At 48.3% G+C, this 9,041-nt stretch overlaps 1 long non-coding RNA gene across 9 annotated transcripts in view; it reads right to left on the bottom strand.

Moving 5' to 3' along the window:
• LOC102899982 overlaps positions 1 to 7,087 on the bottom strand; it is a 149,247-nt gene extending 142,160 nt beyond the window's left edge. For 2 of the 9 annotated variants that reach the window (XR_002744395.2, XR_002744388.2), the window contains exon 1: positions 6,602 to 7,078. This is a non-coding gene — a long non-coding RNA (uncharacterized LOC102899982). Of the gene's footprint in view, positions 1 to 5,600; positions 5,843 to 6,601 lie in introns of those variants that run through there. The other 7 variants (XR_006583113.1, XR_006583121.1, XR_002744389.2 and 4 more) reach the window with 7 other exon arrangements.
• Positions 7,088 to 9,041: the final 1,954 nt, after the last annotated feature.

The following is a 9,041-nucleotide window of genomic DNA, read 5'->3' on the forward strand; positions in this document are numbered from 1 at the left end:
GGAAGCCCTGCTTCTGCCTTCAGCCTTTCTGAACTCAAAGTCACTTTATCCTTGAAACTGGGGGGTTCTCCTTGACTTTTTTCCTTTTTTTTTTCTTCCTATTTTCCTTCCTTCTTTTTTCCTCTTTCCTTTCTAAAGTTAAGCCCAATGAATCCAATATTTGTGCACAGTGAGTGGAAAAAAAGTGTTAAACGTCAGTTTGACACCCCACCGGAGCTTCCAAATATCCAGCGTCTGGGATTCTTCTACTTAATTTAATCTTTATTAGAAAGGGCGGCTCCTACCCTCCTATTCACCAGGAAACCCCGGGAAACAGATCTGTTGGGGTTCAGAATTGAGGACGGCAAGGAGAGGAGTTAAAGAAGGATTAATCCTCTCCCATCCAACCTCGAACTTTGGAACTTCGATCTCCAGTAGGCTGGGGGACGGGGGAGGGGTTCAAGGTCCCAGCCCTGACAGCCAAGGGTCTCTGCAATCTGGAGCAGGGGGGCAGGGAGGCTGGCAGGTTGAGATGGGAACTTGTAGCCCTGGTAACCAAGTATTCTTCTAAAGGAATTTACAGCAAAGTGTCCCAGGCTCTGGGAGCAATGCGAATCTTATTTAAAAGAACATTGCGGGGGAGGGGAAGCATTTCTTAGGAGGTAAAGCCCAGTGCTTTTCAGTCCTAGAAATCAAATGTCCTTTTCTGGATAGTCATTTATACTTCACCTGAGGGCTGTTTCTCCTTTTTAAAGTAAATGTGATGCTTAAGGAAGACAACTTAGGTGGTATTTTAGTTAGCATTTGAGACTTACTAGAATAATTCTAATTTCAAATTTCAAAGCAAATTGTAACCAATTTCTCACCTTCAAAGGTTTGGAGTTATGCATCTATAGCAAGAAAAACTTTTAAATTGCCTAATGCAGGCTCTTGTTTTCCACTTATTTATTGTGTTTTAACCAATTTAATTCCAAGAAAGACCGAAAAGAAAAAATATTGGGGAGAAATTGAAAGCAATGGTCTCATGTTACCCTATCACCTCTCTCTCACCTGTCACACAGTCTCCACCCTCTGAAAAGAAATCCTCCTGTCAGTGTGACTTCCAGTTGAAAATGGAAAAGAAATGAGATGTTTTCACTAAAAGGCTGTCCATCGTGTTCTCAATTATTTGTTTTTTTTTTTTTAACTAATATGACATCCCGCAGAGTGAGGACAAGAAAGAACTGAAGGAAAAGTGGCTCCAAGTATCACCTAGACTTGGTAGAGAATCTTCATGTGGGTGTGTGCATATTCATGTGTAGAGGCAAAATAAGCAACCCAATCCGACCCTGCCCCCAGAGTGTATAGGAAACATTTACATACATATCCATGTACTCCGAAAAATCTCTAAGCACATGTGTGCAGAAATGTAGTCCTACGCAAGCTCAGCTTGCACACACAAGCTCCACACACATGTATTCACTTCTGGACTAAAGGCATTTCATTGCTCCCATAGTTTCTTTCCATTAAGAGCGATTAGATAATGTCCATTCAAAGTTGCTGATCCAGAGAGAAAATAAGAGTAGATAAAAGGAGATTTCAAGTGACCTCCTCGTCCCTTTCACACCAACCTGAGCCCTAGAATAGCCAAGGATCAACTCACACAAAAGCCCTTTCCTTTTGCTTTTCAGCTTCAGAAGATTTCATGCAAAGGGTTAAACAATAAAACAGAACTATCCTCAAGTTTTGTTAGATCATGCTTTTGGAATACTTTATTAACTCCTCCCATAGTTGAGCTAGGTTTATTATTCACCTCTGAAACGAGTAAATAAAATATACATAGCATAACAGAAGGCATAATTATTTATTGCTCCATGTGGTTTATATCAGTGGTATAGCATGCTCATTCTTTTTCATTTAAACTTTACCTAATCCCCCTCTCTCCTTGGTGATGGAGGACACTGTGATAAACATATCTTTCCACTGACAGACAGTTTAGAAGGAAATGTCAGCTTTATTATTTAGATCAACCTTCTGATAGGTAAATACTATTGTAATATGACCATAGTTACCAATAGATCTGCTGGCTTTGTGAGTCAATACTTTTTCGCCAGTTTCTTTTATAGGCAGTTAAGAAAGTGACATTAAAGAATTAAACATATTCGAGCAGAATTTAATCAGTGAATGTCCAACTCAGAAATAGGTGTTCTGACAGGTAACTATTAAAAGAAATTATTATATGGTGCAGTTGATTTATTGTCAGGGTACTTTAACAAGCTTCAAACTCATTTCAAAATTCCAACTTTTCATCCACACCCAAATCATTTACCCCAGGAAAAAGAACCACGCGGTTATTCTTCACTCTAGTCTCCATTTAAAATTTAAAAATACATTCTGTAACACAGAAGTCTCTAGTTCTTTCTCTCTTTTTGCATAAATGCATTTAGATAGCTAAGGCTTGATTTCTACAAAAAGTAAATATTTGTCCCTGGCTTCTCTAGTGTACTAGGAATGATTGTCACTTTTCCTCCGATAAAAGGCTTGATTTGCATCCAAAGGTCAGCACTTGCTCTCCTGCCACCCTCCCATGGCTGCTCCTGGCCCTCTAACGGGAGGCCCAAGCAGAAAGCGGAAGTGCTTCCTTTATCTCTCTTTCCAAAACACATGCTTTAAATGGCTGGTTTGTGATAGAAAACTAAACCGTTTTCTAAGGTAAAGCACTTATCTCTGGACATTCTGACCCAAAGGTGACAAAGAAGAAATGCTCAGACTACCAGAGTGATAGTGAATATGCAAGGCTGCTCATCCGTGGTTCAACCACAAGGGCAGGCTAAGAGCAGCCAGTCCAACAGAAGTTCAGCTCCCAATTTGGCCTTCCCATCTTTGTTTTCATTTTGACAAAGGCAGAAGTTTTTACAACTGGGCAGCCACAGTACAGACTGAGTTCAGTCTTGTGAGGGGGTTTTCCTGACTTAGGCAGCGGCTTTTGCTTATTTGTTTGGGTTTTGGTTTTGGCTTTTTAATAATCACAAAACATTAGGCAGGCATTCCTGTGCCTCTCTCTATCCTTCAAAGTATCATTCTAAAGACCATTTTAAATATATCTTCTTCAACTGTGTTCCTCCCAACCTTAGTCTCATGCCAAGGGAGACTAATTGATTTGCACCTTTAAAACAAGCTCTTTGGGAAAGGTCTGCAGTAAGAGCAGTAGAACTGACCTTTCTCCCAACAATTGCAGGCATACTCATTTCTCCAGATGGGCTTGATAAAACAGGGTTATTTCTGTTCTGTGGTCTCTCTAAACTGAAAAATGCCATTTTAACAATTTAGGAGGTAGGAAAAACGTATGAGAGAAAATTTCCTACACATATCTGGTCATTTGCAGGGTCTCAACCACTTTTGAATTAGATATAGAAAATTTTTTGCAAGGCCACCTTGTTCAGTGTGATTTACCAAAAAGCCAAAATGAATGATCTAGTGAGTTTGGGGAGAGCAACATGCCAATATCAAAGAGGTCATGGGATTGATGAAGAATAATTCAGCCTTCAAGGAAAGAAAGATTTGGGATAGCAGGGTGTTAATCAACTAGAAAGTCTGCTTAGATCCAGACTCTGGGGCCTGGAATGCAAGCCAGCACAGTATATGCCACCACCAATCTCTGCTTCTCTCCTTCTCCCCAGCAGGTCATAACTGTTTACCAGCGATCTGGCTGGGAGAGATCAAGTGTTGGGTGGAAGATATTTTAAAAAGTGATTCAGGCTGAGCCATAATGCTAGCAACCCACAAGGGAAATTGCAAGTTTACAACCTGATTCCTCTTTCCCAAGCAGAGGGGTAACTTCTCACCATCTCTTGGGGGAACCACACTGGAGACTTTATGCGCATTGAATGGGCCTGTGGGGACCACATGGCCAGAGAAAGACTTGAAAAGGGAGACTGGGGATCCCAGACCCTGGTGAGCTTTTCCCCATCCCTAGACCAGCCTCACCAGGTGAGAGAGACCTTGGAGAGGACCGAGTATATATGGTCACTGGGCTGGCAGTCTCAAGTAGGGTACTGAGGCAAGGGCCACAGTGGGTCTAGGTCCAAGAGCTACCTCTATATGCTTAGACTTAAAGGCAACCAAGGTGGAGGACTTAGTTGAAAAAGGAGAGAGAGAGATCTGGAGAAGAGGCCTAAAATAAAGGTGGAAATACAACTGTGTTTTCTTCTCCTGCAGTTGAGTAGGCCTGGACACTTGCGGGGAATTTCAGTTTGTGGACCTACCTACTCCCACAAAATATGATTATTTTTATGTCCTCATGGGGCGCATAAGGCCCCAGGACCAGTGTGCCAAGTTGAACCAAGAACAAAGGAGAGCTTCGCAGAGAGAAAGCAGAGCTGCCCAGGACCTGAGCTGACCCCTCAGTCCCTCCATGGAAGCCATTTTGCTGGGGCTGAGGCTGTGAGCACAAGAGGAGGCACACCCACACAGTGTGCAAACGCGATACGGAACACAAGGTCCGTAAGAAGAATTGAGCCCTGAGTGTCTCTTGGGCTGTACAAGTCCCAGAGGGGGACAGCACCTTTCTTCCAAAAAGCTCGGGTTTCTTCCTGCCCCCTGGCAAGACAGAAATTTGGCACATAGGGCCGGCAGAAGAGCGATCTCTCCACTGCTCTGAAAAGCCGAGATTTTCCACAGCTACGGTCACCACCGCCAACAGCCCCCATCTTTTGGATTATGGCCGGTTACTACATCCCTTTTTCCCTTCCTCCTGGAGGAGGGGGTGGCTTCGCCTGAAGCTTCGAGGGCCCCAATTCTCCCCATTCCCAGGGTCATGCCGGATCCCAGGGGCCTCTTTCATGTTTGGAAGCTCAGGGTGGGGGCTAGCGGAAAGAGCCCACAGTGAGGGTGAACGGGCGCCACCGCTCTCAGGAAGTCTCAGCTCGTCTTAGCGCCACGCCTTGTCCCTAGCCTGCGTGGCGGGACCGAGGCTAACCCAGTCCGGCTGGCTGAACCTCTAGCCCATGCAGCCCCGGGGCGCGGCCCGCGGCGTCGACTCCCCCCGCCCCCTGCGCCCGCCCTGCGCGCCCTCTGACGCAAACGCGCGCCCCTGCCCAGCGCAGAGGAAAGCGCTCTTGTAGGTTTTAATTGAGGCTCTTCCTTTCACGCACACCCCCTCAGTCCCCACCCCTGGGAGGTGACCCCTCCCCGCCCCCAGCCCTCGTGCTGCCGCGCGAGGAGCCAGGCTGGGCTTCGGGGCTAGGGATCTGATGCTCGGTCGCCGCCGCCGCCGCGGGTTCTCCACTCGGGAGAGCGGCTTGGTGTCCCTTTTAATCCGCTGACACTATCGCCCACATCAAAGAGGCAGCCATCGATCGCGTTACGTTAGGGGATCCCATTACAAACGGCGCCCGCAGGTGGGCGGCGGGAGCAGAGCTCGTCAGGCTCTAGCCATAGCCAGGCAAGGCGCGGGCAACCGGCCCAGCCCAGCCGGACCCCGCAGCCGGTTCCACCGCAGCTCCGGCTCTGCACTGGCGGCACGGATGCTAAACGCCACCCCCCTCCTCAGCCACCGCGCTGGAGGCCCGGCAGCGGTTGCCCACTGGTGGGGGGTGGGGGGGGAGCGGGGGTGGGGGGTAGGATGATGGGGGTGGGGAGACCTGTTTTGAATTTGGACTGAAGCTCGGCTGGCAGGATCCTCAGCTGCAGAAGGGCGCGACGGCCGCGGTCCCTGTCCTCGCGCTTTGGCGGGACAGAGGCTGGGTGAGGGTGGCTCCTGAGCAGGCCCCACGGAAAGTTCTCCTCATCCCGCCCTGGCTGCCTGGACTCCGGCCCCGGCCTGCCGAGGCCAAGAGAGTCAACGCCTCCTCCCGGCCTGTCCGCGTTGCCAGCCCCGAGTTCAAAAGAAACAATTATCATTGCGTTACTTGCCTGGTGGAGAAGGACTTGGCGAAGTCTCGCTTCTGGTGCCCACGACTCACGGTCCAGGGTCCGAGGGTGGCTGGGCCCGCAGACCCGGCGTCCAGCGGGCCTCCGGTTCCCTGGAGCTCGCTTTCGCCGCCTCTTCCACTCGCTCTCTCTCCACGTTCTCTTTCCTTCTCCTTGTCTCCCTCTCTCTGCCTGCTTCCTCTACCCTCGACTGCCTTTCTCTGTACTAGATGGGGAGTAAAATTTAGAATTTGGATATAAAAAGCTTGTCCTTTCTTTTTTCTCTCTTTTTAATCTTCTCGTCTTTTCTTTCTTCCTTTTCCTTTTTTTTCTTTCTTTCCTTTTTTCTTTTTTTTGTCTTTTAATCGTGTTCGTTTCACCTTTTAATTGACCAGGAGACGTGAGAGCGTTTATTTGGGGGAGAAGGCCGAGGACAAGGAGCTCCTGCCTGCCCCATTCGCCTCCTCTCCGTCAGCTGCGTACAATGGGCCGCCGCTTGCAGAGTGCATTGACTGTCTCTCCATTATTCGAGCTGGAGGGGCTGTGGGGCAGGCACGGAAAAGGCTTTATTCTGCTCTTTAAAATCATCGCTAGTCACTAAGCGGTCGCTGACTCCCGACTTGGAGGCTGGAGTGACCGGGAAGCGCAAAACGCACCGCGAACACGCAGCGTTTCCCAAACCCCTCCCTGGTGAAATTTAAAGTGAGAACGAGTATTAAAAAACAAACCCTACCTCTGTCAATACAGCGTGGCCATTTGCTCCCACCTTTACCTGAGGGCGTGTTGAGGATCGGGATGCTGGAGCTGAGACAAACTTTTACGCTCTCCCGAGTCGAAGGGCGGGCAGGCGAGCGCGGCTCCCACCCCCAGCGGCTGCCGCGGCGGCTTTGTCACTCCGCACAGCTCCGCACCCGCCTGAGCCTGCCTAGGGAGCGATCTCAAAACGAGGGGGGTGCGAGTGTGCTATTGGAGAATATGTAACTAATAGAAGTATCATTTTCCCCAGTACGATCTTTCAAGGAAAAAAATCCATTGAAAGAATTTTCAAAGTGCTGTCTCCGTTTGGAGAAAAGGCGCAGGCTGCCTGCGGGGAGGGGAGGAGAGACCCGGCTGTGCGCCTCCCGGGCGCGGCTCCCGTCCGCTAGGTGGCAGCCAGAGCCAGCGATTCCTGCAGGCCCCGCGGCGGGACCCGCTCCTCCCTCCCGCCCCTCCTCCCACGACCAATCGCCTTCGGGAATCGGGGTCTCTCTCTCTCTCTCTCTCTCTCTCTCTCTCTCTCTCTCTCTCTCTCTCTCTCTCTCTCTCTCCCCTCGCTCTCGCTCTCTCGCTCTCTCTCTTCTCTCTCCCCATCCCTCCCTCCTCGGTCTCTCTCTCTCTCTCTCTCTCTCTCTCTCACTCTCTCCCCCTCCTTCCCCCTCTCCCCTCTGTCCTCTCTCGCGCGCTCTGTCTCTCTCTGTCTCTCTTTCCCTCGCCTTCCCTCCCTCTCGCTCTCCCTCCCGCTCTCCCGCTCTCCTCCCTCTCCCCTGCAGCTCCCCCCTCGTCCTCTCCCCACTCCCCTCTCCCCCACCTCTCCCCATCTCCCATTTTCCCTTGTCGGTCGCTCTCCCCTTTCCTCTTTTCCTAGGACTCTGACTTAACCGCACTAACCGCCCCCCCCCCATGAGGACTTACTACTGTTTTATTAATAATTATTTAAGCGTTGTTTGAAGTTTGGAACTGCCTGAGAATACCAAAGAGGAGAAAAGAAAGGAAAAACCAGACTGATTGTAAAGTTTATTTTTAAAATCATCATGGGATGAATAGGAACCGTTGATTCAGATTGATTTTGTGGCAATAGCTGCATATTCCAGGAGTGTGTTTTGTCATAATTAAACCTTTAAAACCATTATATACTTTGGGCCAAAAAATAGGAAGTCCTTACTTTGTTTCTTAAAACGATATAAAATGAGCAGAATCCACACTTAGATTATGCTTATATATGCGAACGAAGAAAACAATTCAAACCCAGTATATTTCATGAATCATTAAAATGGTGAGAGTTTAATTCCCATTAAAAATTTCCCTAACATATTCAACGACACTGTCTTCACGCTCATAAAACCTAATTTTAAAAACTTTTCAGAAGAAATCAAAATAATTTCCTTCTCTTTTACCCATTACAAGGCTTTCTCCCCCTCGCCATCCCTTCCCCCTCTAGTGTTCGTGTGCGTGTGTGTGTGTGTGTGTGTGTGTGTGTGTGTGTGTGACCATAGACGACCCATACTAATCAGGTCTCAGAGTAAATAGCAGCGCAGGGCGATCTCAATGTAAATTGCGCTTGTCAGAAGCACATCCCCCCCCCCCACTTTCCCTCCTCCTCCCCTCACCATCCCCGTCAGTAGGTAGCTAAGAGGGAGGGGGAAAAAAAAAAAAAGAAAGAAAGAAAAAGAGGAGGGGGGGAGGGGCTCTCCAACCAATGGCGTGCGGGAGGCTTGGCTAACCTTAGACTCCCATTTTCTCTCCCCCCCGATTCAGGGCTCTGACCAGTCAGTCGCCTTTGATTATCAGTTGCCAGCAGCCCTTCTCTTGGCTCCTTGACACGAGCTCCATATAAGGCAGCGATCTCCATAGAAACGTGTCAGTTTCAATAGTAGTGTCAAAGTTCACTATATACAGACATTCGCGCAGATCCCCCTTTCGGAAACATTGCTCTGCGAGTCCTCCCGTTTAAACGCATTCAATTTTGGGGTCTCTCTCTCTCTCTCTCCTCTCTCTCTCTCTCTCTCTCTCTCCTCTCTCTCTTCTCTCTCTCTTCTCCTCCTCCTCCGCCTCTCTCTCAATCTCTCTCAATCTCTTTCTCTCTTTTCTTCCCTCTCCTCTCTCCCTTTTCTTTTCTTACATATTCTATTAGTTGTTTCCCTTGTATTCTTCTTCTTTCTCTTTTTCTCCCTCCTCCTTGTCTTTTACTCCATTCCTGCAGAAGAGAGAGGGCTAAACTTTAAAAAAAAAAAAAAAAGGAGGAGGAGGCACCCCCTTCGTATTCTTCTTATCGTTATTTTATACATATATGATTTTTTTTTGGAGGGAGGGTGTTGGTTCCCGGCTGAAGAGCACTTATTTAAAATACTAAAAAAAGAACATTTTTGGGCGATCTCCAGGGTTTTTTTAACTAGCTCTGTGTGTTATAGCAGAAG

The sequence above is a fragment of the Felis catus genome, chromosome A1 (genome assembly GCF_018350175.1).
Source record: "Felis catus isolate Fca126 chromosome A1, F.catus_Fca126_mat1.0, whole genome shotgun sequence".
In the NCBI taxonomy this organism is placed as follows: domain Eukaryota; kingdom Metazoa; phylum Chordata; class Mammalia; order Carnivora; family Felidae; genus Felis; species Felis catus.